The sequence below is a fragment of the Pseudophryne corroboree genome, chromosome 8, assembly GCF_028390025.1.
Source record: "Pseudophryne corroboree isolate aPseCor3 chromosome 8, aPseCor3.hap2, whole genome shotgun sequence".
NCBI classification, from domain to species: Eukaryota; Metazoa; Chordata; class Amphibia; order Anura; family Myobatrachidae; genus Pseudophryne; species Pseudophryne corroboree.
The window spans coordinates 330,237,182-330,259,926 of NC_086451.1; the positions used below are offsets into that span (position 1 = coordinate 330,237,182).

Below are 22,745 nucleotides of genomic sequence, written 5' to 3' on the forward strand. Positions count from 1 at the left end.
GAGGGGTTGGGGTCATTTGGAAATAAGAGAGAAGCTACTTTGTTTAACACATTAGCATGCAACATGGTCACCCTTATCCATTCATACAAAATGTTACATTACCATAAACTGCAGTGTAATTTGTCAGATAGGGTTCATAAAATGCATTAGATCAAAGATAAATTTGTACCATGTCAAGTCTGTGAAGTCCTTGAGAAAATTGCAGATTGAACACCTGGCTCTGATTTTCTGCCAAACGATCCGAATACATGTTGTGTGTGTGTGTGTGTGTGTGTGTGTGTGTGTGTGTGTGTGTGTTTATATATCTATACACACACACACACATATATATATACATATATATATACACATACATATACACATACATACATACATACATACATACATACATACATACATAGTTTAAGAAACAAAATAAATACAATTTGCCGCCTTATCTCATTATTTATCTGTCTGTCTATCTATCACAGGATATTCTACTCTCCAGACTTGCATATCAGCAGCAAAAAGTCAGTTCAAAAATGTATTCTGGGCAAAACATACCAGGTCAGAAGCACCAACGTTTCAGTCCCAATAGGGAACTTTATCAAGGTAACACCAACAATACAGCACAATGAGACACTAGAAAGGGAACAGGAACAGTCAGCATTGCCTCCCAGGCTAAATACCCTGTTCAATTACTGTGAAGCCACGCCTCCAGACTCATGTTCCCCAAGGTGCCCCACCAACACAGATAAATACCCTCAAAAGTGGTCACAAAGTTTGGGACATATGTGTGGGGAAGTACAGAGCCGGCAAGTGGTTGTGAGAGAAGATCCCGGTGGTTGGTATGCCGGCGGTCACATGACCAACACCAGCATCCCGACCATTAGAATGCCAACAAGGGACCATGTAATTATTTCACCTAAGGAGCTTGTTGCAATTGTATGGGACATCCCCACTATCCATCAGCTCGGTTTTGAGTATACAATGCCTAAATGGGTACATTTACAGAAGCTACTAGTTAGCCGGGATGCCGGCTTCCTGGATACATAAATCTATCTCTGTATTAAACAGCATGCAATCTGTATTTCTCTATCGTGCTAGTGGATGCTGGGGTTCCTGAAAGGACCATGGGGAATAGCGGCTCCGCAGGAGACAGGGCACAAAAAGTAAAGCTTTAGGATCAGGTGGTGTGCACTGGCTCCTCCCCCTATGACCCTCCTCCAAGCCTCAGTTAGGTTTTTGTGCCCGGCCGAGAAGGGTGCAATCTAGGTGGCTCTCCTAAAGAGCTGCTTAGAAAAGTTTAGCTTAGGTTTTTTATTTTACAGTGAGTCCTGCTGGCAACAGGATCACTGCATCGAGGGACTTAGGGGAGAAGAAGTGAACTCACCTGCGTGCAGGATGGATTGGCTTCTTTGGCTACTGGACATTAGCTCCAGAGGGACGATCACAGGTACAGCCTGGATGGTCACCGGAGCCTCGCCGCCGGCCCCCTTGCAGATGCTGAAAAGAGAAGAAGGTCCAGAATCGGCGGCAGAAGACTCCTCAGTCTTCTTAAGGTAGCGCACAGCACTGCAGCTGTGCGCCACTGCTCTCAGCACACTTCACACGGCAGTCACTGAGGGTGCAGGGCGCTGGGGGGGGCGCGCCCTGGGCAGCAATGAAAATCCTTTTTTTGGCAAAAAATACCTCACATATAGCCTCCGGGGCTATATGGAGATATTTAACCCCTGCCAGAATCCATTTTTAAGCGGGAGACGAGCCCGCCGAAAAGGGGGCGGGGCCTATCTCCTCAGCACACAGCGCCATTTCCTCACACAGTTCCGCTGGTCAGGAAGGCTCCCAGGCTCTCCCCTGCACTGCACTACAGAAACAGGGTTAAATCAAGAGAGGGGGGGCAAAATTTGGCGAAATTGTGATTTTATAAAAGCAGCTATAAGGGAGCACTTATTATAAGGCTATCCCTGTAAAATATAGCGCTTTGGTGTGTGCTGGCAAACTCTCCCTCTGTCTCCCCAAGGGGCTAGTGGGGTCCTGTCCTCTATCAGAGCATTCCCTGTGTGTGTGTGCTATATGTCGGTACGTGTGTGTCGACATGTATGAGGACGATGTTGGTGAGGAGGCGGAGCAAATTGCCTGTAATGGTGATGTCACTCTCTAGGGAGTCGACACCGGAATGGATGGCTTATTTATGGAATTACGTGATAATGTCAACACGCTGCAAGGTCGGTTGGCGACATGAGACGGCTGGCAAACAAATTAGTACCTGTCCAGGCGTCTCAAACACCGTCAGGGGCGTTAAAACGTCCTTTTACCTCAGTCGGTCGACAGACACAGACACGGACACTGATTTCAGTGTCGACGGTGAAGAAACAAACGTATTTCCCTTTAGGGCCACACGTTACTTGTTAAGGGCAATGAAGGAGGTGTTACATATTTCTGATACTACAAGTACCACAAAAGAGGGTATTATGTGGGATGTGAAAAAACTACCTGTAGTTTTTCCTGAATCAGATAAATTAAATGAAGTGTGTGATGATGCGTGGGTTCCCCCCGATAGAAAATTATTGGCGGTATACCCTTTCCCGCCAGAAGCTAGGGCGCGGTGGGAAACACCCCTTAGGGTGGATAAGGCGCTCACACGCTTATCAAAACAAGTGGCGGTACCGTCTATAGATAGGGCCGTCCTCAAGGAGCCAGCTGACAGGAGGCTGGAAAATATCATAAAAAGTATATACACACATACTGGTGTTATACTGCGACCACCGATCGCCTCAGCCTGGATGTGCAGAGCTGGGGTGGCTTGGTCGGATTCCCTGACTAAAAATATTGATACCCTTGACAGGGACAGTATTTTATTGACTATAGAGCATTTAAAGGATGCATTTCTATATATACGAGATGCACAGAGGGATATTTGCACTCTGGCATCAAGAGTAAGTGCGATGTCCATATCTGCCAGAAGATGTTTATGGACACGACAGTGGTCAGGTGATGCAGATTCCAAACGGCACAAAGGTGTATTGCCGTATAAAGGAAGAGGAGTTATTTGGGGTCGGTCCATCGGACCTGGTGGCCACGACAACTGCTGGAAAATCCACCGTTTTTACCCTAAGTCACATCTCTGCAGAAAAAGACACCGTCTTTTCAGCCTCAGTCCTTTCGTCCCTATAAGAGTCATATCTGCCCAGGGATAGAGGAAAGGGAAGAAGACTGCAGCAGGCAGCCCATTCCCAGGAACAGAAGCCTTCCACCGCTTCTGCCAAGCTCTCAGCATGACGCTGGGACCGTACAGGACCCCTGGATCCTACAAGTAGTATCCCAGGGGTACAGATTGGAATGTCGAGACGTTTCCCCCTCGCAGGCTCCTGAAGTCTGCTTTACCAAGGTCTCCCTCCGACAAGGAGGCAGTATGGGAAACAATTCACAAGCTGTATTCCCAGCAGGTGATAATCAAATTACCCCTCCTACAACAAGGAAAGGGGTATTATTCCACACTATATTGTGGTACTGAAGCCAGAAGGCTAGGTGAGACCTATTCTAAATCTAAAAAATTTGAACACTTACAAAGGTTCAAATCAAGATGGAGTCACTCAGAGCAGTGATAACGAACCAAGAAGAAGGGGACTATATAGTGTCCCGGGACATCAGGGATGCTTACCTCCATGTCCCAAATTTGCCCTTCTCACTAAGGGTACTTCTGGTTCGTGGTACAGAACTGTCACTATCAGTTTCAGACGCTGCCGTTTGGATTGTCCACGGCACCCCGGGTCTTTACCAAGGTAATGGCCGAAATGATGATTCTTCTTCGAAGAAAAGGCGTCTTAATTATCCCTTACTTGGACGATCTCCTGATAAGGGCAAAGTCCAGGGAACAGTTGGAGGTCGGAGTAGCACTATCTCGGATACTGCTACAACAGCACGGGTGGATTCTAAATATTCCAAAATCGCAGCTGATCCCGACGACACGTCTGCTGTGCCTAGGGATGATTCTGGACACAGTCCAGAAAAAGGTGTTTCTCCCGGAAGAGAAAGCCAGGGAGTTATCCGAGCTAGTCAGGAACCTCCTAAAACCAGGAAAAGTGTCAGTGCATCATTGCACAAGGGTCCTGGTAAAAATGGTGGCTTCCTACGAAGCAATTCCATTCGGCAGATTTCACGCAAGAACTTTTCAGTGGGATCTGCTGGAAAAATGGTCCGGATCGCATCTTCAGATGCATCAGCGGATAACCCTATATCCAAGGACAAGGGTGTCTCTCCTGTGGTGGTTACAGAGTGCTCATCTTCTAGAGGGCCGCAGATTCGGCATTCAGGATTGGATGCTGGTGACCACGGAGGCCAGCCCGAGAGGCTGGGGAGCAGTCACACAAGGAAAAAATTTCCAGGGAGTGTGATCAAGTCTGGAGACTTTTCTCCACATAAATATACTGGAGCTAAGGGTAATTTTATAATGCTCTAAGCTTAGCAAGACCTCTGCTTCAAGGTCAGCCGGTATTGATCCAGTGGGAAAAACATCACGGCAGTCGCCCACGTAAACAGACAGGGCGGCACAAGAAGCAGGAGGGCAATGGCAAAAACTGCAAGGACTTTTCGCTGGGCGGAAAATCATGTGATAGCACTGTCAGCAGTGTTTCATTCCGGGAATGGAAACTGGGAAGCAGACTTCCTCAGCAGGCACGACCTCCACCCGGGAGAGTGGAAACTTCATCGGGAAGTTTTTCCACATGATTGTGAACCGTTGGGAAATACCAAAGGTGGACATGATGGCGTCCCGTCTGAACAAAAAACGGGACAGGTATTGCGCCAGGTCAAGAGACCCTCAGGCAATAGCTGTGGACGTTCTGGTAACACCGTGGGTGTACCAGTCGGTGTATGTGTTCCCTCCTCTGCTTCTCATACCTAAGGTACTGAGAATTATAAGACGTAGAGGAGTAAGAACTATACTCATGGCTCCGGATTGGCCATGAAGGACTTGGTACCCGGAACTTCAAGAGATGCTCACAGAGGACTTATGGCCTCTGCCGCTAAGAAGGGACTTGCTTCAGCAAGTACCATGTCTGTTCCAAGACTTACCGCAGCTGCGTTTGACGGCATGGCGGTGGAACGCCGGATCCTAAGGGAAAAAGGCATTCCGGAAGAGGTCATTCCTACCCTGGTCAAAGCCAGGAAGGAGGTGACCGCACAACATTATCACCACATGTGGCGAAAATATGTTGCGTGGTGTGAGGCCAGGAAGGCCCCACGAAGAAATTTCAACTCGGTCGATTCCTGCATTTCCTGCAAACAGGAGTGTCTATGGGCCTCAAATTGGGGTCCATTAAGGTTCAAATTTCGGCCCTGTCGATTTTCTTCCAGAAAGAATTGGCTTCAGTTCCTGAAGTCCAGAAGTTTGTCAAGGGAGTATTGCATATACAACCCCTTTTTGTGCCTCCAGTGGCACTGTGGGATCTCAACGTAGTTCTGGGATTCCTCAAATCACATTGGTTTAAAACCAGTCAAATCTGTGGATTTGAAGCATCTCACATGAAAAGTGACCATGCTCTTGGCCCTGGCCTGGGCCAGGCGAGTGTCAAATTGGTGGTTTTTTTCTCAAAAAAGCCCATATCTGTTTGTCCATTCGGACAGGGCAGAGCTGCGGACTCGTCCCCAGTTCTCTCCCTAAGGTGGTGTCAGTGTTTCACCTGAACCAGCTTATTGTGGTGCCTTGCGCCTACTAGGGACTTGGAGGACTCCAAGTTGCTAGATGTTGTCAGGGCCCTGAAAATATAGGTTCCAGGACGGCTGGAGTCAGGAAAACTGACTTGCTGTTATCCTGTATGCACCCAACAAACTGGGTGCTCTTGCTTCTAAGCAGACTATTGCTAGTTGGATGTGTAATACAATTCAGCTTGCACATTCTGTGGCAGGCCTGCCACAGCCAAAATATGTAAATGCCCATTCCACAAGGAAGGTGGGCTCATCTTGGGCGGCTGCCCGAGGGGTCTCGGCTTTACAACTTTGCCGAGCGGCTACTTAGTCAGGGGCAAACACGTTTGTAAAATCCTACAAATTTGATACCCTGGCTAAGGAGGACCTGGAGTTCTCTCATTCGGTGCTGCAGAGTCATCCGCACTCTCCCGCCCGTTTGGGAGCTTTGGTATAATCCCCATGGTCCTTTCAGGAACCCCAGCATCCACTAGGACGATAGAGAAAATAAGAATTTGCTTACCGATAATTCTATTTCTCGGAGTCCGTAGTGGATGCTGGGCGCCCATCCTAAGTGCGGATTATCTGCAATACTTGTACATAGTTACAAAAATCGGGTTATTATTGTTGTGAGCCATCTTTTCAGAGGCTCCGCTGTTATCATACTGTTAACTGGGTTCAGATCACAGGTTGTACAGTGTGATTGGTGTGGCTGGTATGAGTCTTACCCGGGATTCAAAATCCTTCCTTATTGTGTACGCTCGTCCGGGCACAGTATCCTAACTGAGGCTTGGAGGAGGGTCATAGGGGGAGGAGCCAGTGCACACCACCTGATCCTAAAGCTTTACTTTTTGTGCCCTGTCTCCTGCGGAGCCGCTATTCCCCATGGTCCTTTCAGGAACCCCAGCATCCACTACGGACTCCGAGAAATAGAATTATCGGTAAGCAAATTCTTATTTTCTTATAATATTAGCTGCTCCAGTACTGCAGGATCATTTAAAGGGGACAAAGCAGAATTATTATAAACAGGCACAATATATAAATAAATATATATATATATATATATATATATATATATATATATATATATATATATATATATATATATATATGTGTATACATTCTTATATGTGTGGTTTTATACTATTTATTTTCATTTCCTTGTTTGTATTGTCTTAATAAATTGTTTTGTGGAAAGCGCAGGTCTCCTGTGTCTTCATAGGTGGAGAGCACATAAATCCAAACAGATATATTTTTATTAAAGTTTTACTAGAAATGTATTAAAGATCTTTCTATATAAAAATCTTTTATAAGATCATACTAGCGTAGTGGTTACACCTTCCCTTTTTTTCTTACTACAAGAAGTAGGGAGTTTTTTCACTAACTCCCCACCGCTTGCAGCTTTTGATAAATATTTAGCAGAATTACATATATATATATATATATATATATATATATATATATATATATATATATATATATATAAAAAATTTTATTATTCATTGTCTATCAGCGCCGAGGGGGGTTAGTGACAAATCACTACCATATTTGTAATCTATAGCTTCACTTACTACTTAAGGATCAGTTGTACCGTCGGTTTGTCTCACTGTCCTCAAGCCATAGTGGTTGAGGTATCTGCAAAGGTATCGTGATGTGAGGTTTTTGGGGAATGGGAAGGTTTGAGCAATGGAGAATCCCAACTAGTAATAAGGTAGGTTTCTCTAACGTCCTAGTGGATGCTGGGGACTCCGTAAAGACCATGGGGAATAGACGGGCTCCGCAGGAGACATGGGCACTTTAAGAAAGAATTTAGATTCTGGTGTGCTCTGGCTCCTCCCTCTATGTCCCTCCTCCAGACCTTAGTTTGAGACTGTGCCCGGACGAGCTGGGTGCTGTTCAGTGAGCTCTCCTGAGCTTGCTGTGAGAAAGTATTTTGTTAGGTTTTTTATTTTCAGGGAGCTCTGCTGGCAACAGACTCCCTGCATCGTGGGACAGAGGGGAGAGAAGCAGCCCTACTCTCTGAAGCTAGGTCCTGCTTCTTAGGCTACTGGACACCATTCGCTCCAGAGGGATCGTACACAGGATCTCACCCTCGTCGTCCGATCCCAGAGCCGCGCCGCCGTCCCCCTCGCAGAGCCGGAAGACAGAAGCCGGGTGAGTATGAGAAGCAAGAAGACTTCGAAATCGGCGGCAGAAGACTCCGTTCTTCACTGAGGTAACGCACAGCACTGCAGCTGTGCGCCATTGCTCCCACACACCTCACATACTCCGGTCACTGTAAGGGTGCAGGGCACAGGGGGGGGGGGGGCGCCCTGGGCAGCATATGGACCTCGTTTGGCAAAAGTACACATATATATAGTTGGGCACTGTATATATGTATGAGCCCCCGCCAAGAAAATGTATATTTAAGCGGGACAGAAGCCCGCCGTCGAGGGGGCGGGGTTTCTTCCTCAGCACTCACCTGCGCCATTTTTTCTCCACAGCTCCGCTGAGAGGAAGCTCCCCAGGCTCTCCCCTGCAGATACACGGTAGAAGAGGGTAAAAAGAGAGGGGGGGCACATAATTAGGCGCAAAAATCTATATAAACAGCAGCTACTGGGTTAACATTAAATTACTGTGTTATTCCTGGGTTTATAGCGCTGGGGTGTGTGCTGGCATACTCTCTCTCTGTCTCTCCAAAGGGCCTTGTGGGGGAATTGTCTTCAGATGAGCATTCCCTGAGTGTGTGGTGTGTCGGTACGTGTGTGTCGACATGTCTGAGGTAAAAGGCTCCCCTAAGGAGGAGATGGAGCAAATGTGTGTGAGAGTGGTGTCTCCGTCGACAACGCCGACACCTGTTTGGATATGTGAAATTAAGTGCTAAGGTAAATTTATTGCACAAAAGATTAGAGAACAGACAGGGAATCTACCCATGTCTGTCCCTATGTCGCAGAGACCTTCAGAGTCTCTCAATGCTCACTATCCAGAATAATAGACACTGATATCGACACGGAGTCTGACTCCAGTGTCGACTACGATAATGCAAAGTTACAGCCAAAATGGCAGGAAAGTATTCAATATATGATTATTGTAATAAAAAATGTTTTGCATATCACTGATGACTCATCTGTCCCTGACACAAGGGTACACATGTTTAAGGGGAAGAAATCTGAGGTAAATTTCCCTCCTCTCATGAAGAAAAAGAGCGTGAATCTCCAGACAAGAGACTGCAGTTTCCCACAAAAAATTCTCAGGGAGTATCCTTTCCCTACTAGGGCCAGGATACGATGGGAATCTTCCCCTAGGGTGTCACGTTTGCCCAAAAGGTAGCGCTGACTTAACAGCTATCCTCAGGGATACTGCAGATAGCATGCAGTAAAAGTACTTTGAAGTCCATTTACACACATTCTGGTACACTACTCAGACCGGCGATTGTGTCGGCATGGGTTTATAGCGCGGCAACAGCGTGGACAGATACCTTATCAGCTGAGATTGAGACCCTAGTATGTATATATATATATGTATATATATATATATAGAAGATGCTGTCTTAGATATATATATATATATATATATATATATATATATATATACATATATATATAAAACATGCCCAAAGAGACATTAGTCTACTGGGTTCTAGAGTCAACGCTATGTCGATTTCTGCTTGACGTGTCCTGGGGAACTTGCAATGGACAGGTGATGCCGACTTAAGAGGCATATGGAAGGTTTACCTTACAAGGCTGAGGATTGTGTGGAGAAGGGATCTCGGACCTTGTCTCCACAGCTATAGCTGGTAATTCTGATCTTTTGCCTTATATTCCAGCACAGCCTAGGAAAGCACGACATTATCAAATGCAGTCCTTTCAATCACAAAGAAACAAGAAAGTCCGAGGTGCGTCCTTTCTTGCCAGAGGCAGGGGCCGAGGAAAGAAGCTGCACAACACAGCTAGTTCCCAGGAACAGAAGTCCTCCCCGGCCTCTACAAAATCCACCGCATGTCGCTGGGGCTCCACAGGCAGAGCTAGGCCCGGTGGGGGCACGTCTTCGAAATTTCAGCCACAAGTGGGTTCACTCCCTGTTGGATCCCTGGGCAGTAGATATTGTGTCTCAGGGATACAAGCTGGACTTTGAGGAGATGCCCCCTCACCGACGGCCCTGCCGGCTTCCCCCCCACGAGAGGGAAATAGTGTTAACTGCAATTCACAAATTGTATCTTCAACAGGTGGTGGTCAAGGTTCCCCTCCTTTAACAAGGAGGGGGTTATTATTCGACCAAGTTGTAGTCACGAAACCGGACGGTTTGGTCAGACCCATATTGAATTTAAAATCCCTGAACATATACCTGAAAAGGTTCAAGTTCAAGATGGAATCGCTGAGAGCGGTCGTCGCAAGCCTGGAAGGGGGGGATTTTATGGTGTCTCTGGACATAAAGGATGCATACCTTCATGTCCCCATTTATCCACCTCATCAGGCGTACCTCAGATTTGTGGTACAGGATTGTCATTACCAATTTCAGACGTTGCCGTTTGGTCTCTCCACGGCACCGAGAATATTAACCAAGGTAATGGCGGAAATGATGGTACTCCTGCGGAAGCAAGGGGTCGCAATTATCCCATACTTGGACGATCTCTTCATAAAAGCGGGATCAAGAGAGCAGTTGCTGATCAGCGTAGCACTTTCTCTGGAAGTGTAACGGCAACACGGCTGGATTCTAAATATTCCAAAGTCGCAGTTGCTTCCTACGGCTCGTCTGCCTTTCCTAGGCATGATTCTAGACACAGACCAGAAAAGGGTTTATCTCCCGATAGAGAGAGCTCAGGAGCTCATGACACTGGTCAGGAACCTATTAAAACCAAAACAGGTGTCAGTGCATCACTGCACTCGAGTCCTGGGAAGGATGGTGGCATCATACGAGGCCATTCCCTTCGGCAGGTTCCATGCGAAGACCTTTCAATGGGCCTTACTGGACAAGTGGTCTGGATCACATCTTCAGATGCATCGGTTAATCACCCTATCCCCCAGGGCCAGGGTGTCTCTCCTGTGGTGGCTGCAGAGTGCTCACCTTCTCGAGGGCCGCAGATTCGGCATTCAGGACTGGGTCCTGGTGACCACGGATGCAAGCCTCCGAGGGTGGGGAGCAGTCACACAGGGAAGAAATTTCCAAGGTCTGTGGTCAATAAATTTCACCCCCTGGGCGTCCCATAATTTCAGGTGTTGGTTCCCTTACTTCTAATTTGTCACATTTTGTTGATGCACATTTACAAAATCACGTGGGTAATTTACAGTCACATATTAAGGACACCAAGCATATTCTACAAAGAGTGGTAGGTAAGAGCTGGAAAAAGGGGTGGGGTTTTCTCACCCTGGATGTCCAAGCTCTCTACACTAATATTCCGCACATAGCTGGTATCGATGCAGTGAATTATTATTTAAATAAGGATCACAGTTTGACAAAGGAGCGACAAAATTTTATTACTCAATCCATTTGGTACATTCTCACTCACAATTATTTTTTGTTTGGTGACACTTATTATTTGCAGGCACTTGGGACGGCCATGGGGACCAGGTTCGCACCTAGTTTTGCGAATCTCTATATGGGTCGCTTCGAGGAGGAGTACATATGGAGCGGCCCATATAGAGATAACCTGGTCCTCTATGGCCGTTATATTGATGATTTGTTTATAATTTGGGATGGGGGACCTTTATTAGCACAAGAGTTTGTCGCTTTTGTTAATAACAATACGTATAATCTTACATTTACACATACTTTTGATTTTGAGGTGATCAATTTCCTTGATGTGGCTTTCTCTATCCAAGATGAGATGATTGTATCCAATAATTATGTTAAACCTGTAGGGACGAATAATTATTTACATTATGAAAGTGCTCATTTCAAACCTTGGATCAAAAATATACCTAAGAACCAGCTAATGCGTATAAGGCGTAATTGCACAAGAGATGAGGACTTTGCTAAACAATCAGATATCATGATTAGTAATTTTAGGAGAAGGGGTTATCCACAGAAGCTTCTGGAAGAGGCATTGACTTCTACAAAAGAAGCTATCAACTAGAGATGAGCGGGTTCGGTTTCTCTGAATCCGAACCCGCACGAACTTCATGTTTTTTTTCACGGGTCCGAGCGACTCGGATCTTCCCGCCTTGCTCGGTTAACCCGAGCGCGCCCGAACGTCATCATGACACTGTCGGATTCTCGCGAGACTCGGATTCTATATAAGGAGCCGCGCGTCGCCGCCATTTTCACACGTGCATTGAGATTGATAGGGAGAGGACGTGGCTGGCGTCCTCTCCATTTAGATTAGGAGAGAGAGAGAGAGATTGACCTGAGGCTGATACTGTAGAAGAGAGTGCAGAGTTTAGTGACTGACCACAGTGACCACCAGCAGTGCAGTTGTTTTATTTAATATATCCGTTCTCTGCCTGAAAAAAACGGTACACACAGTGACTCAGTCACATACCATATCTGTGTGCACTGCTCAGCCCAGTGTGCTGCATGCCTGCATCATCTATGTATATATTATATATCTGACTGTGCTCAGCTCACACAGCTTATAATTGTGGGGGAGACTGGGGAGCACTGCAGTGCCAGTTATAGGTTATAGCAGGAGCCAGGAGTACAAGACAGTCACATACCATATCTGTGTGCACTGCTCAGCCCAGTGTGCTGCATCATCTATGTATATATTATATATCTGACTGTGCTCAGCTCACACAGCTTATAATTGTGGGGGAGACTGGGGAGCACTGCAGTGCCAGTTATAGGTTATAGCAGGAGCCAGGAGTACATATTATATTAAAATTAAACAGTGCACACTTTTGCTGCAGGAGTGCCACTGCCAGTGTGACTGACCAGTGACCTGACCACACTGACCACCAGTATAGTTAGTAGTATACTATATTGTGATTGCCTGAAAAAGTTAAACACTCGTCGTGTGACTTCACTTGTGTGGTGTTTTTTTTTTTATTCTATAAAAAACTCATTCTGCTGACAGACAGTGTCCAGCAGGTCCGTCATTATATAATATATATACCTGTCCGGCTGCAGTAGTGATATATATATATTTTTTATATCATTATTTATCATCCAGTCGCAGCAGACACAGTACGGTAGTTCACGGCTGTAGCTACCTCTGTGTCGGCACTCGGCAGTCCATCCATAATTGTATACCACCTACCCGTGGTTTTTTTTTCTTTCTTCTTTATACATACATACTACTACATCTCTTTATCAACCAGTCTATATTAGCAGCAGACACAGTACAGTACGGTAGTTCACGGCTGTGGCTACCTCTGTGTCGGCACTCTGCAGTCCGTCCATAATTGTATGCCACCTAACCGTGTTTTTTTTTTCTTTCTTCTTTATACATACATACTACGACATCTCTTTATCAACCAGTCTATATTAGCAGCAGACACAGTACAGTACGGTAGTTCACGGCTGTGGCTACCTCTGTGTCGGCACTCGGCAGTCCGTCCATAATTGTATACCACCTAACCGTGGTTTTTTTTTCTTTCTTCTTCATACATACATACTACGACATCTCTTTATCAACCAGTCTATATTAGCAGCAGACACAGTACAGTACGGTAGTTCACGGCTGTGGCTACCTCTGTGTCGGCACTCGGCAGTCCGTCCATAATTGTATACCACCTAACCGTGGTTTTTTTTTTCTTTCTTCTTTATACATACATACTACGACATCTCTTTATCAACCAGTCTATATTAGCAGCAGACACAGTACAGTACGGTAGTTCACGGCTGTGGCTACCTCTGTGTCGGCACTCGGCAGTCCGTCCATAATTGTATACCACCTAACCGTGGGTTTTTTTTTCTTTCTTCTTCATACATACATACTACGACATCTCTTTATCAACCAGTCTATATTAGCAGCAGACACAGTACAGTACGGTAGTTCACGGCTGTGGCTACCTCTGTGTCGGCACTCGGCAGTCCGTCCATAATTGTATACCACCTACCCGTGTTTTTTTTTTCTTTCTTCTTCATACATACATACTACGACATCTCTTTATCAACCAGTCTATATTAGCAGCAGACACAGTACAGTACGGTAGTTCACGGCTGTGGCTACCTCTGTGTCGGCACTCGGAAGTCCGTCCATAATTGTATACCACCTAACTGTGGTTTTTTTTTCTTTCTTCTTCATACATACATACTACGACATCTCTTTATCAACCAGTCTATATTAGCAGCAGACACAGTACAGTACGGTAGTTCACGGCTGTGGCTACCTCTGTGTCGGCACTCGGCAGTCCGTCCATAATTGTATACCACCTAACCGTGGTTTTTTTTTCTTTCTTCTTCATACATACATACTACGACATCTCTTTATCAACCAGTCTATATTAGCAGCAGACACAGTACGGTAGTTCACGGCTGTAGCTACCTCTGTGTCGGCACTCGGCAGTCCGTCCATAATTGTATACTAGTATCCATCCATCTCCATTTTTTACCTGAGGTGCCTTTTAGTTGTGCCTATTAAAATCTGGAGAACAAAAATGTTGAGGTTCCAAAATTAGGGAAAGATCAAGATCCACTTCCACCTCGTGCTGAAGCTGCTGCCACTAGTCATGGCCGAGACGATGAAATGCCAGCAACGTCGTCTGCCAAGGCCGATGCCCAATGTCATAGTACAGAGCATGTCAAATCCAAAACACCAAATATCAGTAAAAAAAGGACTCCAAAACCTAAAATAAAATTGTCGGAGGAGAAGCGTAAACTTGCCAATATGCCATTTACCACACGGAGTGGCAAGGAACGGCTGAGGCCCTGGCCTATGTTCATGGCTAGTGGTTCAGCTTCACATGAGGATGGAGGCACTCAGCCTCTCGCTAGAAAAATGAAAAGACTCAAGCTGGCAAAAGCAGTAGCACCGCAAAGAACTGTGCGTTCTTCGAAATCCCAAATCCACAAGGAGAGTCCAATTGTGTCGGTTGTGATGCCTGACCTTCCCAACACTGGACGTGAAGAGCATGCGCCTTCCACCATTTGCACGCCCCCTGCAAGTGCTGGAAGGAGCACCCGCAGTCCAGTTCCTGATAGTCAGATTGAAGATGTCAGTGTTGAAGTACACCAGGATGAGGAGGATATGGGTGTTGCTGGCGCTGGGGAGGAAATTGACCAGGAGGATTCTGATGGTGAGGTGGTTTGTTTAAGTCAGGCACCCGGGGAGACACCTGTTGTCCGTGGGAGGAATATGGCCGTTGACATGCCTGGTGAAAATACCAAAAAAATCAGCTCTTCGGTGTGGAACTATTTCAACAGAAATGCGGACAACAGGTGTCAAGCCGTGTGTTCCCTTTGTCAAGCTGTAATAAGTAGGGGTAAGGACGTTAACCACCTCGGAACATCCTCCCTTATACGTCACCTGCAGCGCATTCATAATAAGTCAGTGACAAGTTCAAAAACTTTGGGTGACAGCGGAAGCAGTCCACTGACCAGTAAATCCCTTCCTCTTGTAACCAAGCTCACGCAAACCACCCCACCAACTCCCTCAGTGTCAATTTCCTCCTTCCCCAGGAATGCCAATAGTCCTGCAGGCAATGTCACTGGCAATTCTGACGAGTCCTCTCCTGCCTGGGATTCCTCCGATGCATCCTTGCGTGTAACGCCTACTGCTGCTGGCGCTGCTGTTGTTGCTGCTGGGAGTCGATGGTCATCCCAGAGGGGAAGTCGTAAGCCCACTTGTACTACTTCCAGTAAGCAATTGACTGTTCAACAGTCCTTTGCGAGGAAGATGAAATATCACAGCAGTCATCCTGCTGCAAAGCGGATAACTGAGGCCTTGACAACTATGTTGGTGTTAGACGTGCGTCCGGTATCCGCCGTTAGTTCACAGGGAACTAGACAATTTATTGAGGCAGTGTGCCCCCGTTACCAAATACCATCTAGGTTCCACTTCTCTAGGCAGGCGATACCGAGAATGTACACGGACCTCAGAAAAAGACTCACCAGTGTCCTAAAAAATGCAGTTGTACCCAATGTCCACTTAACCACGGACATGTGGACAAGTGGAGCAGGGCAGGGTCAGGACTATATGACTGTGACAGCCCACTGGGTAGATGTATGGACTCCCGCCGCAAGAACAGCAGCGGCGGCACCAGTAGCAGCATCTCGCAAACGCCAACTCTTTCCTAGGCAGGCTACGCTTTGTATCACCGGTTTCCAGAATACGCACACAGCTGAAAACCTCTTACGGCAACTGAGGAAGATCATCGCGGAATGGCTTACCCCAATTGAACTCTCCTGTGGATTTGTGGCATCGGACAACGCCAGCAATATTGTGTGTGCATTAAATATGGGCAAATTCCAGCACGTCCCATGTTTTGCACATACCTTGAATTTGGTGGTGCAGAATTATTTAAAAAACGACAGGGGCGTGCAAGAGATGCTGTCGGTGGCCAGAAAAATTGCGGGACACTTTCGGCGTACAGGCACCACGTACAGAAGACTGGAGCACCACCAAAAACTACTGAACCTGCCCTGCCATCATCTGAAGCAAGAAGTGGTAACGAGGTGGAATTCAACCCTCTATATGCTTCAGAGGTTAGAGGAGCAGCAAAAGGACATTCAAGCCTATACAATTGAGCACGATATAGGAGGTGGAATGCACCTGTCTCAAGCGCAGTGGAGAATGATTTCAACGTTGTGCAAGGTTCTGATGCCCTTTGAACTTGCCACACGTGAAGTCAGTTCAGACACTGCCAGCCTGAGTCAGGTCATTCCCCTCATCAGGCTTTTGCAGAAGAAGCTGGAGACATTGAAGGAGGAGCTAACACGGAGCGATTCCGCTAGGCATGTGGGACTTGTGGATGGAGCCCTTAATTCGCTTAACAAGGATTCACGGGTGGTCAATCTGTTGAAATCAGAGCACTACATTTTGGCCACCGTGCTCGATCCTAGATTTAAAGCCTACCTTGGATCTCTCTTTCCGGCAGACACAAGTCTGCTGGGGTTGAAAGACCTGCTGGTGAGAAAATTGTCAAGTCAAGCGGAACGCGACCTGTCAACATCTCCTCCTTCACATTCTCCCGCAACTGGGGGTGCGAGGAAAAGGCTCAGAATTCCGAGCCCACCCACTGGCGGTGATGCAGGGCAGTCTGGAGCGACTGCTGATGCTGACATCTGGTCCGGACTGAAGGACCTGACAACGATTACGGACATGTCGTCTACTGTCACTGCATATGATTCTCTCACCATTGAAAGAATGGTGGAGGATTATATGAGTGACCGCATCCAAGTAGGCACGTCACACAGTCCATACTTATACTGGCAGGAAAAAGAGGCAATTTGGAGGCCATTGCACAAACTGGCTTTATTCTACCTAAGTTGCCCTCCCACAAGTGTGTACTCCGAAAGAGTGTTTAGTGCCGCCGCTCACCTTGTCAGCAATCGGCGTACGAGGTTACATCCAGAAAATGTGGAGAAGATGATGTTCATTAAAATGAATTATAATTAATTCCTCCGTGGAGACATTGACCAGCAGCAATTGCCTCCACAAAGTACACAGGGAGTTGAGATGGTGGATTCCAGTGGGGACGAATTGATAATCTGTGAGGAGGGGGATGTACACGGTGATATATCGGAGGGTGATGATGAGGTGGACATCTTGCCTCTGTAGAGCCAGTTTGTGCAAGGAGAGATTAATTGCTTCTTTTTTGGGGGGGGTCCAAACCAACCCGTCATATCAGTCACAGTCGTGTGGCAGACCCTGTCACTGAAATGATGGGTTGGTTAAAGTGTGCATGTCCTGTTTTGTTTATACAACATAAGGGTGGGTGGGAGGGCCCAAGGACAATTCCATCTTGCACCTCTTTTTTCTTTTATTTTTCTTTGCGTCATGTGCTGTTTGGGGAGGGTTTTTTGGAAGGGACATCCTGCGTGACACTGCAGTGCCACTCCTAAATGGGCCCGGTGTTTGTGTCGGCCACTAGGGTCGCTAATCTTACTCACACAGTCAGCTACCTCATTGCGCCTCTTTTTTTCTTTGCGTCATGTGCTGATTGGGGAGGGTTTTTTGGAAGGGACATCCTGCGTGACACTGCAGTGCCACTGCTAAATGGGCCCGGTGTTTGTGTCGGCCACTAGGGTCGCTAATCTTACTCACACAGTCAGCTACCTCATTGCGCCTCTTTTTTTTCTTTGCGTCATGTGCTGATTGGGGAGGGTTTTTTGGAAGGGACATCCTGCGTGACACTGCAGTGCCACTCCTAAATGGGCCCGGTGTTTGTGTCGGCCACTAAGGTCGCTAATCTTACTCACACAGTCAGCTACCTCATTGCGCCTCTTTTTTTCTTTGCGTCATGTGCTGATTGGGGAGGGTTTTTTGGAAGGGACATCCTGCGTGACACTGCAGTGCCACTCCTAAATGGGCCCGGTGTTTGTGTCGGCCACTAGGGTCGCTAATCTTACTCACACAGTCAGCTACCTCATTGCGCCTCTTTTTTTCTTTGCGTCATGTGCTGATTGGGGAGGGTTTTTTGGAAGGGACATCCTGCGTGACACTGCAGTGCCACTCCTAAATGGGCCCGGTGTTTGTGTCGGCCACTAGGGTCTCTAATCTTACTCACACAGTCAGCTACCTCATTGCGCCTCTTTTTTTCTTTGCGTCATGTGCTGATTGGGGAGGGTTTTTTGGAAGGGACATCCTGCGTGACACTGCAGTGCCACTCCTAAATGGGCCCGGTGTTTGTGTCGGCCACTAGGGTCGCTAATCTTACTCACACAGTCAGCTACCTCATTGCGCCTCTTTTTTTCTTTGCGTCATGTGCTGATTGGGGAGGGTTTTTTGGAAGGGACATCCTGCGTGACACTGCAGTGCCACTCCTAAATGGGCCCGGTGTTTGTGTCGGCCACTAGGGTCGCTTATCTTACTCACACAGTCAGCTACCTCATTGCGCCTCTTTTTTTCTTTGCGTCATGTGCTGATTGGGGAGGGTTTTTTGGAAGGGACATCCTGCGTGACACTGCAGTGCCACTCCTAGATGGGCCAGGTGTTTGTGTCGGCCACTAGTGTCGCTTAGCTTAGTCATCCAGCGACCTTGGTGCAAATTTTATGACTAAAAATAATATTGTGAGGTGTGAGGTATTCAGAATAGACTGAAAATGAGTGGAAATTATGGTTTTTGAGGTTAATAATAATATGGGATCAAAATGACCCCCAAATTCTATGATTTAAGCTGTTTTTTAGTGTTTTTTTAAAAAAACACCCGAATCCAAAACACACCCGAATCCGACAAAAAAAATTCGGTGAGGTTTTGCCAAATCGCGGTCGAACCCAAAACACGGCCGCGGAACCGAACCCAAAACCAAAACACAAAACCCGAAAAATTTCAGGCGCTCATCTCTACTATCAACATAACTAAAGGAATAGAAGAAATAGACCTTAATTATGGAGTGTCTGAGAATATTGACATTCAAACTGAACCTTGTAAGGGAACAGCTCAATCTACCAATGCCATACCTGAAGAAGTAAAATTTATATCCAAGTTCAATTCTAAATCAAATAAGATAAAGAAAATTATCAATACGAACTTTGGTATACTGAAACAAGACCCCATATTGAATAGTCAATTAAATGACAAGCCAAGGATAATTTATAAGAAAAACACCAACTTAAGAGATTTATTGGCACCAAGTGACCTGAGGAGAACAAAATCACCTAATGAAGATCAAGTCAAATCTTGGCTTCCAAATAGACCGTGTGGCAGTTATAGGTGCAATAAATCCATTTGCCTTACATGTGGGTATATGAATAATGGGTCAGTTAGTATCACTTCCAATAGTAGTGGGGTGTCCTTTCCGATTAAACAATATCTTAATTGTGAATCTATCTATTCTGTATATGTCCTGCAGTGCCCCTGCCGACTGCAATATGTCGGCAGGACCATAAGAACAATAAAAAGTCGTTTTAGAGAACACAGACGTAACATTATAAATAGATCTATTAAACACAATGTTTCAAGACACTTTATTAATTGTCATAATGGGGACCCTAAGGGGCTGTCTTTGACAGTAGTGGAACAATTTTGTAATACTAGGAGGGGAGGGAATAGATATCGACAGCTTTGTATTGGAGAATCCGCATGGATATTTAAATTAGACACCTTGAGCCCTAAGGGGTTAAACGAGGCTATTGATTACACCTGTCTGGATTAGTTTATGTGTATATATTTATATTTATATCTTTTATATAATAATAATATATAATTTGTAATTAAATCCTAAATATTATGATATTGGAATAATGGTGATATAATTAATGAGATTACCATCGCTATTAGTAACTTTATGAATTAAAAATTTTTTGGATTCTGTTTTTTTATAAATTTATAAATTGATAAAATATGGTAGCTATGGAAGATCCTAGGGTTACTAATAGAATGTATGAATTAGAATGATTTTTTACAGATATTAGTCTGTTTTTTAATAATAACGGAGAGTCTGCTTACGGTTTTATTATTTATTTGTGTTTATTGCTGCTATCACATATGCACTTTGAAGGACCATTTCTCAGCACACAGGTGTAAGTATTTGTAATTAAAGGCGGTCCGTATGGGAGTTAAATAAGGGCTAAGACAGAATGAGCCCTATAGTCTTGAGGAAGTCCCGAGCTGTGACGGGACGAAACGCGTTGACGTCATCTCCCTGTCTGTCTGACCACACACTGACGGAAGGATCCACACGCACTGAGCCGCTGACCGGAGCTCCCGTTTGTCAGCCTGCTAGCACCTGAGAGTGTACTACATCCAGCGGTCTGAGTACAAGCGGCGGTTCTATCTTAGACGCTGACCGGAGAATCCGCTGTCCGCCTGCCAGGACCTGAGAGTGTGCTATCTCCAGTGGTCATACTGCAAGCGGTGGTTACATCTGAGACGCTGACCAGAGCTCCCGTTGTCCGCTTGCCAGGACCTGAGAGTGCAATATTTCAGCGGTCATACTGCAAACTGCGTATTGGTATCATACCGATCTACCTGCCCGCCAGGACTGAAATTAACAACTACTCACCGGCGGTAAGCATTACGGTTTGAAGCTATACAGAATCTGTATCCCTCCGGGTGCGTGTATCCTAAACACTGGACATTCCCGCAGGTTCGGGTAAGAATTCAGCATTAATCCTCTGCACTGGGACGCCAGCAGCAGGAGGATGTGAGAGACTTGTGTGAGATATATATTGGCAGTTGTTACAGTACTGATATTAATTGTGACACAATTGGATGTAACAGATTGGATAAGTCTGTTTAGTGTCACTTAAACACATTGTTGCCATCAATACAATTACACTGTTGCTGCCAATCTCCTTCAGCACTAGTGGATTCTATCTGTCTTTTATTATAGTGTGTGGAATACACAGAATTTTAGTCATTTATGTATGTGTGTCATTTCATTTGAGTAAAATAATTGTATATAAATCAAGGCAGACTCTTTGTTGTTTATTTCGGTGGTGAGTGAAAGCGGACACCTACTGATATATATAAATAATCACTAATGGTTTACATTTAATTTAAGCGCACCATTGCTTTTTCTTTTTCTTTATACAACTGTTTGAGGATTTAGCTAATCCTTTAATGTGTGCAGCTGAAGTTAAACAATTAAATATAATTGGTTCAATTGCGCCGGGAGTTGGGGTGTGAATAACACCTTTCCTGTGGTTAAGGTCTGTGGTCAAGTCAGGAGACTTGCCTTCACATCAACATCCTGGAACTAAGGGCCGTATACAACGCCCTACGTCAAGCGGAGACCCTGCTTCACGACCAACCGGTTCTGATTCAGTCAGACACCATCACCGCAGTGGCTCATGTAAACCGACAAGGCGGCACAAGGATCAGGGTAGCGATGGCGGAAGGCACCAGAATTCTTCGCTGGGCGGAAAATCACGTAAGCGCACTGTCAGCAGTGTTCATCCCGGGAGTGGACAACTGGGAAGCAGACTTCCTCAGCAGACACGACCTCCACCCGGGAGAGTGGGGACTTCATCAGGAAGTCTTCGCACAGACTGCAAGTCGGTGGGTACTGCCACAGGTGGACATGATGGCATCAACAAAAAACTACAGAGGTATTGCGCCAGGTCAAGAAGACCCTCAGGCGATAGCTGTAGTCGCCCTGGTGACACCGTGGGTGTTCCAGTCAGTCTATGTATTTCCTCCTAAGGTGCTGAGAATAATAAGAAAAAGAGGAGTGAGAACGATACTCATTGTTCCAGATTGGCCACGAAGGACTTGGTATCCAGATCTGCAAGAAATGCTCACAGAGGACCCGTGGCCTCTTCCTCTAAGACAGGACTTGTTGCAACAGGGGCCCTGTCTGTTCCAAGACTTACCGCGGCTGCGTTTGACGGCATGGCGGTTGCACGCCGGATCCTAGCGGAGAAAGGCATTCCGGAGGAGGTCATTCCTACGCTGATAAAGGCTAGGAAGGACGTGACAGCTCAACATTATCACCGTATATGGCGAAAATATGTTGCTTGGTGTGAGGCCAGGAATGCACCTATGGAGGAATTCCAGCTGGGCCGTTTCCTTCACTTCCTACAGTCAGGAGTGAATTTGGGCCTAAAATTAGACTCCATTAAGGTCCAGATTTCGGCCCTATCCATTTTCTTTCAAAAGGAGTTGACTTCTCTACCTGAAGTTCAGACGTTTGTAAAGGGAGTGCTGCATAATCAGCCCCTTTTTGTGCCTCCAGTGGCACCTTGGGATCTTAACGTGGTGTTGAGTTTCCTGAAATCCCACTGGTTTGAACCACTCAAAACGGTGGAGTTGAAATATCTCACGTGGAAGGTGGTCATGCTATTAGCCTTGGCTTCGGCTAGGCGTGTGTCAGAGTTGGCGGTTTTCTCACATAAAAGCCCCTATCTGGTTTTCCATGCGGATAGAGCAGAATTGCGGACCCGTCCACAATTTCTGCCGAAAGTGGTTTCATCCTTTCATATAAACCAACCTATTGTGGTGCCTGTGGCTACTATGGACTTGGAGGATTCCGAGTTGCTTGATGTAGTCAGGGCTTTGAAGGTTTATGTAGCCAGAAAGGCTAGGGTCAGGAAAACAGAGTCTTTGGTTATCCTG

General features: G+C 46.1%; 1 long non-coding RNA gene across 2 annotated transcripts in view; it reads left to right on the top strand.

Annotated features, from left to right (window-relative positions):
* LOC134947762 (uncharacterized) overlaps positions 1–22,745 on the top strand; it is a 276,093-nt gene that overhangs the window by 71,797 nt on the left and 181,551 nt on the right. Inside the window, exon 3 of one of the 2 annotated variants that reach the window (XR_010182754.1) lies at positions 471–1,062. The exons of the other annotated variant lie outside the window; for it this stretch is intronic. This is a non-coding gene — a long non-coding RNA (uncharacterized LOC134947762). Of the gene's footprint in view, positions 1–470; positions 1,063–22,745 lie in introns of those variants that run through there. 2 annotated transcript variants of the gene reach the window in all.